The sequence below is a fragment of the Mustela nivalis genome (assembly GCF_964662115.1).
Source record: "Mustela nivalis genome assembly, chromosome: 18".
NCBI classification, from domain to species: Eukaryota; Metazoa; Chordata; class Mammalia; order Carnivora; family Mustelidae; genus Mustela; species Mustela nivalis.
The window spans coordinates 51,080,917-51,099,837 of NC_139037.1; the positions used below are offsets into that span (position 1 = coordinate 51,080,917).

Below are 18,921 nucleotides of genomic sequence, written 5' to 3' on the forward strand. Positions count from 1 at the left end.
GAAAACTGGGTGTGCTTTAGTACTCACTTGTGCTTTGCAATTGGCCAAGCCTTAAAAATTAATATTTGTACTGACACCAAATATGCTTTCCTAGTCATGTATGCTCATGGAGCAATTTGGAAGAAGAAGGGATTATGATCAAGCCATAAATCCCCAATCAAATATGGGCTAAAGTTGCTACTCTTCGTAAGGCTGTACACATACCCAAGGAGGTAGCTGTAATTCACTTCAAAAGGACATCCAAAGGACATGACCTTTGAATCTAAAGGAAACAGTTTGGTAGACCATGGAGCCAAGAAGCCTGCACAGAATAAACAAATGTGAAGTCTTGTACCAGTCTGAACTCCAATAAAGTCCATAAGACCAGCCTATTCAGACCGAGAAATTCACATAGCCCAGGAACAAGGATATTCAAAAAATGCACAGGACTGCATCATTGAGAATGAAGGAAAAGATCTTTATACACAAAAATAAGCAGTTGAAGGTAATACTAGGTTTACGCCAGGCTGCTGATTTGTGTAGAAAGCCCACAGAAGTAAGGAAAAAAAAAAAAAAAAAGAAAGAAAGGAAGAAAAAAAAAAACAACTTTGTTAAGAAAATTTGTCCCTAGATTTGGACTTTCTTGGTCCCTACAAAGTGACAGAGGACTGTCTTTTATGACACAAATTCAAAAGATGACCCCCCAAAACTGAAGAGCCTTTGATACCTTGACTGCAGTTAAAGTGATGAAGTTTGAGAACATAGGTGAGGTTCAGTGGGGTGAGGTCCAGAGCCGATGACCAAGAAAGAATTCTTGAGACATCTTTGGTTCAAAATGGTGTTTTATTAAAGCATGGGGACAGGTCCCTTGGGCAGGAAGAGCTGCTGCCCTGATATCCTGAGGAGTGGCTGATTATATACACAGTAGTTGGGTAGATGAGGACAAAGGGGGTGTTCAGAAGGGCTGTCACGGTAAAGAAGACTGTCAGGATACTGAAGGCATGGTAATTGTCAATCCAAGGCTGTTTTCCCCTCTAATAAGGCACTAACATGAAGACAGTTGGGCGTTTCCTGGTGGAATGTCACATTCCCCCTATCACACATCCTTGTCAATGAGCTTTAGCTTTAGAAGAAATTTAACTTTATTTTTATTTTCTTCCACCTCAACCTCCTTAAGTTTTATGGAGAGGAGGGTGCTGTTAGGGCTTTAGGAGCTGAGTTACTTGCCTCTGGAAGTTATGCAGTTAATAAGATAGCTTCTTTGTTGTAAATCACTAGGACATTAGTAAACGGAGGGAGACTCCTGTCTTGCAGGATTGTGATCTCTGCAAGTTAACTCTTTGTTTTTCTTTTAGGGCAGCCAGGAGTGCCTGAGGGATGTCACACATGTCACCAAGGTGTGTGTGGGGGGGTAAGGTGCCAGCTTTTGCTTTGTCCTCAGCCAGCCTTCTGCTCCCTCATCAAAAGGAGGCCCCAAATTAGATGGCTGTCTGCTAGGGGGACTCAGTGGCTATGTGGCTCTAATTTGTGTCCAAGGCTTCCCTCAGGCTGGAGGGGCTACTGTGCTCTGGGGTTTCCCTGGATGCACAGATGCATTATTAACATCATGACCTACCAGCCAACCTTCTAAGTTTATTTTTATTTTTGTTTCCTTAATTAATTAATTTATTTGACAGAGAGCACACAAGTAGTGGAGTGGGAGAGGGGGATCTCTGACATGGGGCTCCATCTCAGGACCTTGAGATCATGACTCAAGCCGAAGGCAGATGCTTAACAACAAAGCCACCCAGGTGTCCCTAACCTTGCAAAGTTAAAACGGTGGATGCATTCTGTGTCTCATTGGTAGGACCACTTAATTTTTTTTTTCCTCTTTGGGACTGGAGGTGGTTGTTTGACATGGGAAAGCTCTTAAGTACGTGATCAAAGCCCTAAAGGACTCTCAGAATAGCATTTCTCTACTAAATACTTAAGTAACATAAATGCATGAAGCAGTTTTACTGACTAGAAAGGTGTTAGATGTTGTAACAGCTACACAAGGTAGAATGTGTGCTATCCCGAATACAAAATGCTGTGCACACAGTCTCTATGACCACGAAAGTATTTCGTTTCTAACAGATGTGGATACTCAGATTGGCATGTATCGATTGCTCTTCTTCCTTCAATGCTTAGTGAAACTCCTAGAGTCCAGGAAATTTTGTCAACTATCAGAGGGCCCTTATTTAGGGTTCTTTTTGTGTTCTCGTTTTGTCCCAAGTCTCCCCACTCGGTGCCAAGATGCCTTACCTGCCATGACTCCAAGCCCACAGATGATCCCTTCCACCCACGATGTCCACACACACAGTCTCCCTTGAATTCAGCTGCTTCTGCTTCATAAGTCCTGTCTGTATAAGCCCCAAATGATCAATGTTGACCCATAGGTAGGGATATCACTATGTATCTATTCATCAGGTAGAAGTTACAAAAGATGAGAACTTGCACTCTGAGCAACCTTCAGGATTTAAGGGTAGAAACTGTTTGGTGGGGGGGATGATATGAGAAATAAAGGTGAAGAAAGATTTTATTATATTTCCTCACAATTACAGCCCACTGACAAGTCCTTGATACAGGCAGAGTTGCCCTCCCTCCAGGGATCCAACTGCCTCCCAGCTTAACATTTTGCCAAGGGCAATAGGCAATCTTAGCCCAACCCCCAGGAACCTGTAAATCTCCTTTAACATATAAAAACTGCTTTGAAATCGTCCTTTTTCTCTACCCCACAAAATACATGTTGGCAATCATCCTCCCAACTTATGACCCACCCATCTACATCTGAAGGGTCTCATGCCAGAGATTTTACTAAACAGTAATAAATGACCTTTCCTAACAATAGCTAGCTCCCTCAAGGTGTTGGAAACCTTGTTTCCAAAATACCTGGGAGGCTTAAGCTATCCCTACCCTCCTCAGAACATAAAAGTATATAATAAGATTTATTTATTTGTTTGTTTGTTTATTTGACAGACAGATCACAAGTAGAGAGGCAGGCAGAGAGAGAGAAAAGGATGCAGGCTCCCTGCCAAGCAGAGAGCCCAATGCAGGGCTCGATCCCAGGACCCTGGGATCATGACCGGAGCAGAAGGCCGAGGCCTTAACCCACTGAGGCACCCAGGCGCACCATGAAAGTATATAATAGGTCACTTCTCATGATCCCAGGACAACTCTCTCTTCTCTGCCCACAGGTCCTGTCCTCCAGCTTTAATAAAACCACATTTGTACACCAAAGGTCTCTCAGGAATTCTTTATTGGTCATCAGTATTGGAACCCTAATGCCTTTTCTGCCTCATCTATAGGGAAGAGAGATGACGCCAGACATTATCTTTTTTTTTTTTAATTTATTTATTTGTCAGAGAGAGAGGGAGAGAGAGAGAGCACAGGCAGCCAGAATGGCAGGCAGAGGCAGAGGGAGAAGCAGGCTCCCTGCCAAGCAAGGAGCTCGATGTAGGACTCGATCCCAGGACGCTGGGATCATGACCTGAGCTGAAGGCAGCTGCCTAACCAACTGAGCCACCCAGGTGTCCCCAGACATTATCTTTTAATTTATTTTATTTTATTTTATTTTTTAAGATTTTATTTATTTATTTGACAGACAGAGATCAGAAGTAGGCGGAGAGGCAGGCAGAGAGAGAGAGGGAGAAGCAGGCTCCCCGCCGAGCAGAGAGCCCAATGTGGGGCTCAATCCCAGGACCCTGGGATCACGACCGGAGCCAATGGCAGAGGCCTCAACCCACTGAGCCACCCAGGCGCCCCGACATTAACTTTTTAGATCATGAAGTGTTGTCCCAACAGATTGGCAAACCATTGTTGGACATGCATTTCCTATTTCCTGTGAATATATGTCCCCTGTTTGAAATTCTAAATCCTCCCTCCGTCTCCTGTCACAGTGGCATGGGAGTTCCAGTCACCTGTCTTTCAGTCTCATGTCCTTCAGTTTCCCATAATTAAGATTTTTTTTTAATCTCCTTAAATTGTCTCACATCTTTTTAATTATTAACCGGCCAAAATGAAGATGGAGCAAGAAAACCAAGTTTTCCTCTCCTAAATTCACCTCTGCTGAATGACCCAATCTCCACACTTCAGACTCCAAATCTAATGTGAACACAGAGCTGGGGATCAAGAGGAACAGCAGCTTCATCACTTCGCCAGCAAAGGAGGCCTCAGCAGGTCAGGCCAGCAAACCTGCAGTGCACCTGGAGAAGGGACTGGGGTTTGTAGGGAAATAGAGAATCTCATCAGTTTCCGTAGGAATTGTGTCTGCACTGCCTGCCCTGTTCACCGTGTTGTCAGGGCAGAACCAGTTTCCTGAAACAAAGAAGGGCTGAGAAGTGGAGAGGGGAGGTTTGGAGGGAAGAGGGAAAGTGTCATTTAGTTTGAAATGGAGTCTCCCTGAAGTATTAATGCAGCCATTTTCATTTCTGTTCAGCTTGATGCACTGAAGTGGTTTCCATTTGAGTCACCAGGACAGCTGTAGGAAGACCACTTCATATGTTCCAGTGAGAAACTATTTGGTATTTTCTAGCATGGGTAAAATAATGAAAAAGGCTAAAACACCATATTTCGTGGAGAATGTTGAAGAATCCGAATTCTCCTATATTCCTGATGGTATGGTAAAAGTACATTCAGTTTGGAATACTATTTTGGAGTTACATATGAAAATAAATATTTACCTAATGAAGGGGAGCATTTTGAACCCCCTAAAATACATCTCTGGCCTAAGGATTATATTAGGCTGGTATTTTAAACAAAGGGTAAAAGAAAAGCTCTGAAACCCAGGATTCCCTTTGTGAGGGACTTTGCATTGATAAGGGAAAACTTCATTTTAAGGGTGTCTCCCCCTGTGTAGCAGAAAGAGGGAGAAGGTGTCAGTCTCCAGAAACTCTGATCAGTGGAGAAGACGTGGATCTAAATGTGGTCACAACCACAGCCTTGGTTTCCCTTCTTCTTGGGCTGTCCACCCCAGCTGCTTTCCAATAGCATCACCTGTGCAGTTTCAAGAAGAATCTTCTCTGCTGCCCCTCCCCCTCTGATTCTACCCATCCATTTGGTGGAAACAACATTGTTGTGTTACTAAGGGTGGCAGGAGATTCTCAGTGGGCCAGAGGTAAGCACAAGGGCTTCTGGTGGTTTTATGGGAGTGGAGAGCAGAGTTTTGGTTCACAGAGAGGTAAGGTGGTCTCTGCTGCGTGAGTCTGGGAGGGTCAGGTCCATGGAGCACATGGTTCCTATGCTGAAGCTGAATTTGTGGGCATTTCGTGGGAGGGGAGCCCCGTGAAAGCTGAGAAGGAAAATTCAAAGATTAGTCTGGCAGTAAGAGCTTATTTGAATAGCTCCTGACACAATGGAGTAAGAATTTGGGCCTTTTCTGTGTTTCAGTGTCCTGATCTAGGGAAGCAGTTTTGGTAAGAGAAATCTGTGTTCTTGGGAGGCTGACCCATCCAGCAGGGAATCCCTGTCTCGGTCCCAGGCCCATTCCGGGTTTCCACCACTTTCCCGCCATCCATGGCCACCAGAGTGGCACAGATGCAGAATTAAATGTGTGTAAACTCCCACCTTTGTTTGTGCCCAGGACTCAGACCCTGGGAGAATAGTCACCCTCCTCTGAGCCCACTGGTATTAGATAAACTTCAATCCCCATTGTCTCCCAGGGCCGCTCGGTTCTTCTGCAGGATCCAGCCTGGTTCCAGAACAGTTTCCAGGTGCACAGACTCTGTTGGTGGCCTGAAAGGCCTTTTCTCCTGATGCTGCTGTGATTTACCCGCAGATATCTTGTGAGAAAGAAATCTAGAGGAGGAGGTGAAAGAAAAAATGACCAGTTCTCAGGTAAGCCTGGTGTCCCAGGAGAGACCATGTCATGTTTTCCTCCTAAAATTCCTCACTTTTAGAAATTGCAAATGTTGGTTTCTATAGTTCTGATGTTTCTCCCTTCTGTTTTCACCTATTTTGAAGATATTTCCAGAAATGATACTCAAGGCCAGGTCTTCAGAACCCTTCTCCTCTGTATCCTAGATCCTTCTCTCCCATGTCTCCAATGTGCCTTACAATAGGACAGCAGAAGCGTCACAGGAGTTAAAGTCCTGCAAGCATTGAAAATAGTTTCTGAGTGACAAATGCACAGGGGGAAGCCTGTGTCTGTGATTCTGCTGCTGCTGAGGTCTGGTCCAGGAAGGTCAGTGAGGGATAACCTTTCTCCTTTAGGTCCCGTGTGCTTCATTTTCTCAGTGCTGTGTAGCCCAGGGCTCAGAAAATCAAGAAATGAACTCGATGGATTTGGTTCCAGAATAATTCCAGATGTCCTCTGAGAGAAAAGTGTGGGAAGGCAGTTTCTTGAGACTTGCTCTTTAGAACGTGAAGTAAGTGATAGGTCCCCCAATGATAGGTCTGTCTTCAAAGGAGTGAGACTGATACAAAGCAAAGGTCAAGCAAAGCTTTATTTTGTGCCAAGCATCAAGAATCAAAACGACTGGTCGGGGCTGCCTCTTACAGAGAGAGTGACCCCTCCCAGCCTCACAGACTTTTATAGAGCAACGGCCAGGTGGTTGAACCTGGCCACACACAGGTGGGCAATAAGATTGTAACAGGCAGAGAAAGTCACATAGTCATGCTAGGTCACACACAGGTGGCCAATTGAATTACAATTTACCCTATAATAGACATTTGAACTAGCCTATCACCTTGGTCAGAATTGGTGCCCAAAAAAGGCATCCAAAAGGCATGGCCAACACTCCTTGGTAGCTAGGGAGACAGTATGCGCCCCCACTGATTGGTTGTCTCCACCTGGCATGACTCATCCTGGAATTCAGGCTCTGTTATCTCCACTTGACCTGACCCGCCCTTGTATCTGGGCTCTGTTATCAGGGACTGGTCTACCATATTTTACTGGTTTCTAAGACTTGCTTTTAAGTAAGCTCTCCTGCGGAGGGGGGGCAGGGTCAGTGTAAGTTTTACTGCATAAACAACAAAATCACTGTTTAACCGAGATGGAATCACTCTGGCTAAATAGACCCTTATAGTAGGTATTTTATGTAAAATACACTAGTTAAAATACACTAGAGGGGAACCTGGGGGCTCAGTCAGTTAAGCCTCAAGACTATAGATTTACCCTCGGGCCTTGATCTCTGGATCCTAGGATGAGCTCTTCCTTTGGCTGCAGGCTCTGCTGGGAATCAGCTTGAGATTCTGTCCTTCTCCCTCTCCCTGGCCCTTGCACTAAAGTGTAAATGAATCTGTAATTAAGATTATACTGCCTCATAGGAGACATGGAGACTCTGTTGTCTAAATGTGGTGTCTCTGGGGCACCTGGGTGGCTCAGTGGGTTTAGCTGCTGCCTTCGGCTCAGGTCATGGTCTCAGGGTCCTGTTCAGCAGGGTGCCTGCTTCCTCCTCTCTCTCTGCCTGCCTCTCTGCCTACTTGTGATCTCTCTCTGTCAAATAAATAAATGGAATATTAAATAAATAAATAAATAAATAAATAAATAAATGTGGAGTCTCTGCCGGTCAGGTGGGGACCCCGAACCTGGGTCCATGATTGGGTGGAGGAAGTCACGTGGGATTGAAGAGTTCCCCTGAGGCAGAACCACACTCTTCCCAGTTCAGGGAATATCCTGTGGGAGGCAGGAGGCAGGTGGCAGAGGAGAGAGAGGCTCTGTGCATGGAGCAGTGCATGCGGTGGGGTCTGTTTTTATTGCAGGAAGGTGAGGATTTAGGCGGTTCAAGGAAGTTTCCCTCATCTGGGCACTGTCCCTGGCTGTCAGTAGTTCATTGGTTAGTTCGGGCCTGTGGCTCCTTTGAGCTGAGGCCCCTGATGGGCCTCTCTGGGTTCAGCAAGGGGGTCACTGTGGGCCATTCTCCATGCCTTTGTACAAGCCTGCTTGCCTCATAGCAGCCCCTACAGAGACTGTAGGTGATTCAACTGTATATATCCTCTGTTTTCATGAGATTCGTAGTCTGAATTCCTGTTTTCAGACCACACACACACACACACAAAATACCAGTGATGTTGTGTCCTTGGGTGCGCCTTGGCACTGAGATCACTTTTCTTTATCTCTTCTCCCCAAAAGCGTGTTGGCCATCATCCTCCATGTATGTCCCCCACTGATACAGATCGGCAGGGTCTTCTGTCTAAGGTTTCACTCAACAGTAGTAAGTGATCTCATCACACCAGCCGGGTCCTCAAGGTCCTGAGAACCTTGCTTTCAGGTTCCTCAGTGATGGCTGCGCTCCTGAGCCACTCACCATTATAGTGCAGAATGACTTCCTGCTCACACCCCAGTGCAGCACCTCTGATCCGTAGGACCTGTGCATCATCAGAAAGACCACAGCTTTTGCACCAAAGACATCAGTAATTGTTTCTTCATCATCCACTCCCATGCCCCAAGATTTCACATCAGAAACATGTCAAGAATTTTTTCTTGACCATTGGCTCCACTCCTGCATGCCAACAGTTTGCAGTGGACAAAGAAGGCCATGACTTCTGTGTAGTTAATAGAGTTGACTTCAGGGAATTAAAGGAGTGAATATTCTCAACTAGCAGCTCTCTGCCCAATAGGCTTTTCTTTTACCCCACACCCATGTCAGGGAGAAGGAAAGGTAAGGTCTGGCTCTATGTAGTGACACTAACTTCCTCCTCCATCTTAGGGACCATCGTGAACTCTGTCAATGGCCACTTGATGACTGTGGTATTTATTTCAGAAACTGCTGACATTCATGGAATTCTCTCAGGAGGAGTGGGGACACCTGACCCACACTCAGCGGGAACTGTACAGGGATGTGATGCTGGAGAACTACAGACACCTCCTCTTCTCGGGTGAGGAAGTCTCCTTCCAGATTTCCCAAACCCAACTGAGGGTTTTGTTCCTTCCCGTGAAGACTGCCTCTTGGGAGACTTCTCTCTGAATGACTGGAATTTGGATCCAAGCAGAAAGGGAAATAAGTAGGGGTTTGTAGATGGAGAGAAAAATCTTCATGATGTTTCTTTTCAGCCTTGGCTTCTCCTTCCTCAAGGTAACATCATCTCTGGTGTAGTTGAGTGGCAGTGCTCAACATCTAGTGACAGAGAATGGTGCTGCTCACATCTTAAACTGAAATTTCCCCTGCTTATTACCATGTCTACTACTTGGAAGTGGAGGTCAGGATGTGAACACTGGAAATGCCTCCTGTGTGTTATAAAGGGACTGTTGGGGAACAGCTTTGGGAAATCATTTTCTAGAATTCTACAGTGTCCTTTCTTCTTTGCTGAACACAAGCCTGATGGGAAGTTAGAATCCGCAGCAATAGTCAATTTTCCTTTTTCCTCATAAACAGGTCTCACTGTGTCAAATCCAGAACATATTATGTTTTTGGAGCAAGAGAAGCAGCTATGGGATGTGAAGAGAAAGGAAACCGTAGGCTTCCATCCAGGTAAGTGGGAATGAATGATGCAGAAGACATAGGGAAGGTCCAAGTCTGATAGAGGAAGGTAGACCTTAAGCTGTGGTTTGAATCTCTCTCCTTGAATAAAGATTAGTTGGAGACATGCCCAGTTTCTTTTTTCTCTCTCTCCCAGAGGGACATCTGCTCTCCAACATTATCAAGCTCTTAGATTTCTCTAGGGATTCTCCTTCAGCTCCAGTGATGGTCTGTTATGTCCACAAGGAGGGTCAGGAGACTGCTTGGAGGGAGAGTGCCCCCTAAACTGAGAACTTCTCCAGGTTGGACATTTGCCTTCAGCTTTGGTCATAATCCAGGGTCCTGGGATAGGGCCCCGCATAGGGGTCCCTGCTTGGCGGGATGCTGATTCTCCCTCTCCCACTTCCCCTCCCTGTGTTCCCTCTCTTGCTCTGTCTTTCTCTGTCATATTAATAAATTAAAAAAAAAAAAACTGAGACTCAAGAACTTCATCAGATAACAAAGCACCTTCCAAAAATGGACAGTGTGTAGTTTTATTTCCCTTCAAAAGTTCTTTTTTAAAAAATATTAACTAATACAGAACTGCCTGGGTGGCTCAGTGGGTTAAGCAACTGTCTTTGGCTCAGATCATGATCCCAGGGTCCTGGGATCGAGTTCCGCATCAGGCTCCTCACTCAGTGGGGAGCCTTCTTCTCTGTATGCCTCTCCCTGCCACTCTGCCCCCTTGTGCATTCTCTCTCTTTCTGACAAATAAATAAATAAATAAATAAATAAATAAAATATTAACTAATACAGAAACTTCCACTCTTTGTGTTCTATTCCTCAGGGGTGGAACAATGTCTCTATTTGTTTCCTAGCCTTCCCACATAAATAATGCTATTGGGGAACTAGAGTATTTAGAACTCAGATCTTGTAGCCTTTCATCATAAAGCCCCAGTCATTACCTAACTCAAAAAATGAGCTTTATGCTTTTTGTCAATAAAGTTATGTGTATATTTGCATGTATTTGGATATCATACATACATACTCTGTGATTCCTACTGTCGAATTTCTCTCCTTGGTGAGTGGTCAGTGAATGTTGGACTATGTCTAGATGAGTTGTCATCAACACGGAATTAATTTCATCAGGTATTTGTGGGTGAATTTTGATTCTCTCTGCATGAGAGAAAAGACTTTCTTGAATTGAAAATAATTTTGAAACATTTTATAGCTCTGTACTGTGTTTCGGTATTAAATAAGAAATATATATTTTAATTTTAATTGTAGTATTATACCATGATATACCTTGGTACCTTCCTCATTAACTTTTGTTACTTCTGTATTTTCATTGTGGTTACCTTACAGATTGCTTAAAACAACATAGAGGTAAAACAAAGATTTTACATCTCATATCGTCAACTGCACACAAAACTTTTCATCCCGTCTCCACCCCTGCACCCACTATGTTAATGATATCACAGATTCTGTCTTTAGGTTGCATGACTTACTACCTACATCAAAGATTTTTATACTCTTTTAAAAACAAAATTCTGTAGCAGAAATAAACGTCAGGAATACCTAATTACAACACTTACAACACTATAGGTTTGTGTAATTATCTAAATATTTATGTTTAGAAGACAGCTTTTTGTCCTCGTGTGGTTGCAGTTTCTGTATAGAATCCTTTTCATTTCATTGAGAGCATGTTCCTTTTACATGTCTCTGAGGACAGGTCTACTGGTAAACTTAGAGCATTTTTACTTGGGAATGTCTTCATTTCTACATCTGTGGAAAAGAGTTTTGCCCAATAAAGTATACTTCGTGGCCATTTTTTATTTTGCAGTACCTGAGTACTCGATGTCGGTGCCAGTCCTGTTGGATCCACTGAGAATCATAGAGGAGAAGCTTGCAGTTTTTCCCTATTGAATAGGTTAGATTTCAGCTTTTCACACATCTGTGGCATTCATTAGGTTGAGGGGTTTCCTACTCTCTCTCCATTGAGTGTTTTTTTTTTTTTTTTTTTTTTTAAAGATTTTATTTATTTATTTGACAGAGAGAAATCACAAGTAGGCAGAGAGGCAGGCAGAGAGAGAGAGAGGAGGAGGAAGTAGGCTCCCTGCTGAGCAGAGAGCCCAATGCGGGACTCGATCCCAGGACCCTGAGATCATGACCTGAGCCAAAGGCAGCAGCTTAACCACTGAGCCACCCAGGCGCCCCTCTCCATTGAGTGTTTTTAATGTGACATGTTGTCCACTGTGCCCATATTTGTATTCTGTCTCCCTTAATATGATCATGTCATTTTTGATCTTCATTCTGTTAACATGGAGTCTTCAAGTTATGGTTTTCGACATGTTGGAGCGCCCTTAACTCCTGGACTGTTTCCTACTTGATGATCTTGTAAAAAGGGGGAATGTACTGTTGATTCAGATTGCTATTGATTGTGGGCTTTGAGTGACTATTCCTCACAGGTAGAGTTTTGCAAACTTCGTCATTTGTAGTGTCTTCCTCTAGCTTGCATGAGCTGGTAATGCTGGTGCCACAGAGTGTTCTGCTAGTTTCCCTGATCGTCACTCCTTGGAAATGTTTGAGGAGATTTGCAGGCCTTTCTTCTTCAGTGTCTGTCTGTATATTAACCGAATTCATCTAGCACACAATTTTTGTTTATTGGGAGTTTTTTTCTTTTATTCATCCTTCATTCTGCTTTGTGCCTATAGATCAGTTATTTATTATTATTTTTTGGGTAATGGAGTCTAAACTGGTTATACATTTCTGTTGAAATTCATACTCATTTTTTGGTATGAATTCATGGGCACTGATTACCCATTGTTGCTTTTATAAGTACTTTTATTCCTACAGTCATTTATACTATATCTACCTTTACTTCTTCACCTGTCATTTTAGTCGGTCTTTTCTCTATGACTCTTAATTTAGTTCATAAGTTGTCAATTATGCTGATCTTTTCTGACAAATGACTCTTCCTATGGTTGATATATCCCTATTTTTTCGTACTCTGGTTCATTTAAGTTTTCTTTTTCAGTTTCCATCATTCTGCTAATTTTGCACTCATGTAACCTTTTTCCTGATGGTTAGAGATAAAAGAAATTGATTTTTAAGACAGCAAATATGTGTGACCATACCGCAGAATTATATATTAGTATATATGGTCAGTATGTTGTGTGCCATGTTATGTTTCCATGGAGAAATGAAGTCCTGATGAGTCCTTCTCAGCCATCTTTCTGACATTGTCTGATTGACTTGATGCTTCTATATTAGCATTCAAGGGTATATTCTTCTGAATGTAGTAAGTGCAATGATTTTATTTTATTTGAAATCTTTCAGCTATATCCTCATCTGACATGCAGAGTTTTCCCCTAAAGTGCAGCATAGAAGGTTCTTTCCAGAACAGACCAATGCACAGATGCAAACATAGTGCTATTGAGATTTTACACTTACGCACACACTGGGGCAATGATGGGGACAGTGGAGGGCATCAACGAAATCCTGGATGATACACCCAAATGATGGCAATTGCACTTAATGAGAATCTCACTGCCCCAAATGGTGAAGGATATAAACTGCTGTGGAAAACCTCACTTTTTAAGTGAACTGTTTCTGCAAAGCAGTGTGTTTCTGTCAGCACGAGCTCCAACCAGATATTCAAACATAGCTATTTGTGGACAGACCATTTGGAACATCTGAAAAGTAACCTAGCCCATGATAAGAATAATGATTTGAGCCATTTGGAAGATAGGATTGGCCTTACCTTTCAGCCAGATGTTTCTAATCATCAGAAATTTAGAAATGTAGAACAAAGTGCTCAGTGGGATCCATTCAAGAGGCGCTTCATAGAGGGGTCAACCCTCCAGAGTGACCAGAGGGTTTCCACTGGAGTGAGAATTGCTCAGTGCACTGAATCTCAGAAAACATTGAACCAGGGTTCCAGTGTTCACAGATGTGTCAGGGCTAGGTTGCATCTGTGCAACCATTATGAATGTGATAAATGTGGGGAAGGCTTTCATCCAAGCTCTAACCTCAGTATACATAATGGTCCCCGTTTGGGACACAATCCTCATAAATATAATGAATACGGGAAAGCTTGTAACCAGTCATCTAGTGTTGGTGATCATCAGAGAATTTGTGAGGGAAAAAGCCCATTCACATCTAATAAACCAGGGACCATGTTTAGTCAGTCCTCAAGCCTAAACATCAATGAGATAATCCTTTGGGGAAAGTAAACTTACATTTTTAGGGAATGTGGTAAATCCTTTGACTGCCACCCAACACTATCTCAACATTAGCAAATGCATACTGGAGAAAAAATGAAATATGAAGAAGGTGGTCCAACCTTTAAGGACTTGTCATCAATAAATGGACATAAGCAAATCTGTACTGGAGGGAAACTTTACTAATGTCAAAAATTTGAAAAGTCACTTAACCACAGCTCAAAGCTTATGCAACATTGTAGAATTCATACTGAAGAGAAACCTTATCAACATGAAGAATGTGGGAAGGCCTTTAAACAGAGCTCAGTGCTGACCTGACATCAGATAATTCATACTGGAGAGAAACCTTACAAATGTCCAGAATGTGGCAAGACCTTTAACTGGTCTTCAGACCTTACTCAACATCCCATTATTCATACAGGACTGAACACTTTACAATGTCAAGTATATGGTAAGACTTTCAACTGGTATTCAGACCTTACACAACATCACCAAACTCACAGTAGAGAGAAACCTTACCAATGTCAAGAATGTGGCAAGTCCTTTAAACAGAGCTCAGCACTTACCCAACATCACATAATTCATACTAGGAAAAAACCTTACAAATGTCAAGAATGTGTGAAGGTCTGTGTGTGTGTGTGTATGTGTGTGCACAAGAATCAATTAGATGGAGGACCTTTATTAGGAAGAGAAATGATCATGATGTGGGAAACAAAGGCAAAAGAAAACATACTAATATTCTTATACCTACACGTTATTGACATATCCTTGAAACAGGCAGAATGACATTCCTCCAAGGACTCAAGTGCCATGATGCTAATAGTTTGCTAATGGGAAAAGACAATCTTGACCTGAACTCCCTAACCCCCATCAGGATCTTGTAAGTCTACTTTAACATAAAACATTTCCTTCGTAAACTTCCCCTTTCTCTCAAACCCCCTAGTTACCTATTGGTAAACATCCTCCAAGCAGATGGCCCATAGATAAACATCAGAAGGGTCCCATGACTAAGGATTTTTGGTTAGTAATAAATGACCTTTTCCCAAGAACTGATAGCCCCCTCAAGGTCCTGGATACCTTGCTTCCAAAATTCCTTAGATACTTGTGCTATCCCAAACCCCCTCCAACTTGAAAGTATATAATGGGCCACACCTCATGACAGAGTGTGGATTTCTTTCCCTGTTCCCATGCTTTCCAAAATCAACTTTTGCACCATAGACACCTCGAGAATTCTTTCCTTGCCATGGGTATCAAACCATAACATTCTTTCCTACATGGATACCAGAGATTAACAGTTTATATCACAAACAGTTGCCTACCTATAACAGACATATGAAAGAATTTTCAACATCATTAGCCATCAGGGAGATTCAAATCAAAACCACATTGAGATACTACCTTACACCAGTTAGAATGGCCAAAATTACAAGATAGGAAAGAAGTTTTGGAGAGGATGTGGAGATAGGGGGACCCTCTTACACTATTGGTGGGAATGCAGTCACATTGGAAAACAGTGTGGAGATTCCTCGAGAAATTAAAAATAGAGCTACCCTATGACTCTGCAATTGAATTCCTGGGTATTTACCCCTAAGATACAGATGTAGTGAAAAGAAGGGCCATTGATACCTCAGTGTTCCTAGCAGTAATGGCCACAGTCACCAAAGTGTGCAAAGAGCCAAGATGACCTTCAACACCCCAATGGATAAAGAAGCTCTGGTCCAGGGGCACCTGGGTGGCTCAGTGGGTTAACGCCTCTGCCTTCAGCTCAGGCCATGATCACAGGGTCCTGGGATCAAGCCCCACTTCAGACTCTCTTCTCAGCAGGGAGACTGCTTCCTCCTCCCTCACTGCCTGCCTCTGCCTACTTGTGATCTCTGTCTGTCAAATAAATAAATAAAAAATCTTAAAAAAAAAAAAAAAAGAAAAGAAGCTCTGGTTCATATATACAATGGAGTATTATGCCTTCATCAGAAAGGATGAATACCCAACTTTTGTATCAACATGGATAGGACTAGAGGAGATTATGCTGAGTGAAATAAGTCAAGCAGAGAGAGTCAATTATCACATGGTTTCACTTATTTTTGGAGCATAAGGAATAACATGCTTCTCAGTAGGAGAAGAAGAGGATAAATGTGTTGGAGGATATCAGAGGGGGAGATGAAGCATGAGAGACTGTTGACTTTGAGAAAGAAACTGAGGGTTATGGAGGGGATGGGGTGGGGGTGTTGTGTGAGCTTCGTGGTAGGTATTAAGGAGAGCATGTATTGCATGGAGCACTGGGTGTGGTGCATAAACAATGTAGAAACATTGGAAAAAATAAAATTGCAAAAAAAAAAAAAAAAAAGAAGAAGTAGAAGAGTTGCCTACCTTGAGGACAAACAATTGTTTGATAAATATTTCATCTTTCCTTTCTCCTCTGAATATAATCCCCTCTTTGGAAATTCGAAATCCTACCTCCTCCTTCTTAAGTCACAGAAGCTTTAATCACCTTGTAAGGACCTATTTAGTAAGAGGCTTTCAATAAATTTAACCTGTCTCTGCTCCCTTTGCCCCAGAGGATTTACTTAAAAACAAGTCCCGGAAACCAGCTCCACCATAACAAAGCACAGGTACAAGGGTGGGTCAGGCCAGGTGGTGACATCGGATCAGAGGGGGGTTGCATACTGTTTCCCTAGCTACCAAGCAGTCTGGACCCACCCTTTTGACACATTTGGGGCGCGAATTCTGACCAAGGTGATAGGCTGCTTCAAATGTCTACAAAGGTAAACTGTAATTCAATAGGTTGTAGCATCACTGTGGAGTTTCTTGTATGTGTGACAATCTCATTGAACACCTGTGCATGGCCAGGCCCAACCGCATGGCCTTTGCCCTTAAAACCTAGTCTGTGAAAGGAAAAGGGTCGCCCTCTATTGTAAGAGGTGCATCCCCGACAGTTCGGTTAGATTCTTGATGCTTGGTGCGAAATAAATCTTTGCTTCACCTTCGCTTTATATCAGTCATACTCCTTTAATCTCAGACCCATTATTGGGGCATAACACTCCTCTCTTTGAGCCTCATGTCTTTCTCATTCCCATAATTAAGAACTTCATTATTTTCTCTACTGAAAATGTCTTACATCATTTTAAGTCTTAGACCAGCTGAAGAATTGAGAACAGCACAGGAAAAATAAAATTTCCTCTCCTCACATTCATTCTGTTGTGTTAACTGATCTCCAAGCTTCAGACCCAGAACAGAATGTGCAGACAGAACTCGGGATCAAGGGAGCTTCATTGCTTTGCCAGCCAAGGAGGCCTCAGCAGTTCAGGGCCTTCAAACCTGCAGCCCACCTGGAGAAAGAGGCCAAGGGTTTTTTGGGAGATGCTAGATAATGGCCAATTTCCAGAAGAATTTGTTTGTGCTGCCAGCCCTGTTCATCATACTGTCAGGGTGGAACCAGGTTCCTGAAACAAAGGGCTGAGAAGTGAGAAGTCTATGGGGAAGAGAAAGGTTACTTTTTTGGAAATGGAGTCCCACTGAAGCATTAATTGCTTTTTTCTTTGTTCAACTTGATGCCTTTCAAGTGGTTTTCATTACAGTCACCAAGATAGTTGTTGTCAGAAGACTGCATATTTTACTCTGAGAAACCACTGTGTTTTCTAAAATGGCTAAAATAAAGAAAAAAGATAACATCCAATTTTCCTGAGAATGCTGAGAATTAGATTTCTCGTATATTGCTGATGGGAGGGTAAAAAAAAAAAATGGAGTGTGGAAAACTGTGTGGCAGATCCTTATGAACAGAAACACTGAAGGGGAATAGTTTGTCACCCTAAAATATGTATTTTTGGCCTGAGCTTTATTTTCAGCTGGTTATTTTGAATCAAAGGCAGATAAAGAAAGAGCTCTGAAATCCTGTGTTTACTTTGAAAGAGACATTTGCATTTATACTGGAAAGTTCAGTCTGTCAGTGGTCTCCCTCTGTGTAGCAGAAAGAGGGAGAAAGTGTCAGTCTCCGGAAACTCTGATGGTGGAGAAGGCAGGGCTCTCACTCTGTTCCCAGCCCCAGCCTTTGTTCCCTCTGCTAGTCCTGGTCACCTCCCCAGTTCCTTCCCAGCAGGGTCACCTGTGGAGTTTCAGGAAGGATATTGTCTGCGGGCCTCCCCCTCAGATTCTGTCTGTTGGTTTGGGCGAAAACAACACTGTTGTGTTAATTAAGGGCTCCAGGAGATTCTCTGCGAGGCAAGTGGGGAGCCCAAGGGCTTTCGGTGGGTTTCTGAGAGTGTATTTGCTGCTGGAGAGGTGACAGGATCTCTGCTCCTGGGGAAGGTTGCGTCCCTGCAGCCCGCGGGTTCCGATGCTAACACTGAAGTTGTGAGTGGTGGTGGGAGGGGACCCCTCCCTCCCCACAAAGCAGGTGGGGAAAATGCAGGGATGGGTGTCCTCAGGGGAGCTCACAGTTTCTGAGCTGCTCCTGACACAAAGGACTGGGAGGTTGTGGCCTTTTCTGCATCTCCAAGTCCTGCCTGCGGGCGAGCGGTGTGAAGAGAAGGAGCTCTTGTTGCTGGATTTCAGGGCATTTTCTCCTGATGCAGCTGTGATTTTCCACAGATCCCTCGTGAGGACGAAATCTAGAGGTGGAGGCGAAGGCAGAAATGGCCCGTTCTCAGGTGAGCCTGGTGTCCCCGAGGAGCTGTGTCCTCTGTTTCTTTGCAGACCCTCGAGTTTAGAAGCTGCAGATGCGGATGCCTCAAGTTCGGATGCTTCTCTCCTCCACATTGACTTCTTTTTAAGACCTGGTCAAAAGTGATAACTCAGTGTTAGGTCTTTAGAATGCTTCTCTATTTCCCAGAGCCTTCTGTCCTGTCCCCATCCTGGCTTTGATAGTGCATCAGCCATTGTCACTTTGACTTAAAGTCCCCCAAGAAATGACAATATTTCGATGGTGGCAGATATGGAGGGGAAGGTGTCGATTCTGAAATTCCTGTGGCTGATGAGGTCTGGTCCTGGGATATCAGGGACGGAAAGCATTTCTAGTTAGGGCTCATCTGGATTCTTGATCAGCTGTGTGCAGCCAGGCACGAAGGAAATGCAGACAGAAGCTCGGTGGTTATGAGTCCAGAAAAACCTGGAAATTTCCCATTCTAAGAAAGGGGGTGTGTCTGTGTCTCCATCTTTAGCACGTGAAAGATTTTCTGCTTAAAATCCACTCAAGAGGGTGCCTGGGGGCTCAGTCAACTGAGGTTGGACTCATGGTTGCAGCTCAGGTCGGGATCTGAGGGTCCAGGACTGGTATCCCTGCTTCTGGTTCTGTGCCCTGAGGGGAGTCCGCTTGACATTCTCTTTCTCCC

The 18,921-nt window shown here is 43.6% G+C and overlaps 1 protein-coding gene across 1 annotated transcript in view; it reads left to right on the forward strand.

The window, feature by feature from the left end:
• Positions 1–5,777: 5,777 nt before the first annotated feature.
• LOC309853307 (uncharacterized protein) overlaps positions 5,778–18,921 on the forward strand; it is a gene marked incomplete at its 3' end in the record, with an annotated part of 112,167 nt that continues 99,023 nt past the window's right edge. The window contains exon 1 of the mRNA XM_082711141.1: positions 5,778–5,832. The remainder of the gene's footprint in view (positions 5,833–18,921) is intronic.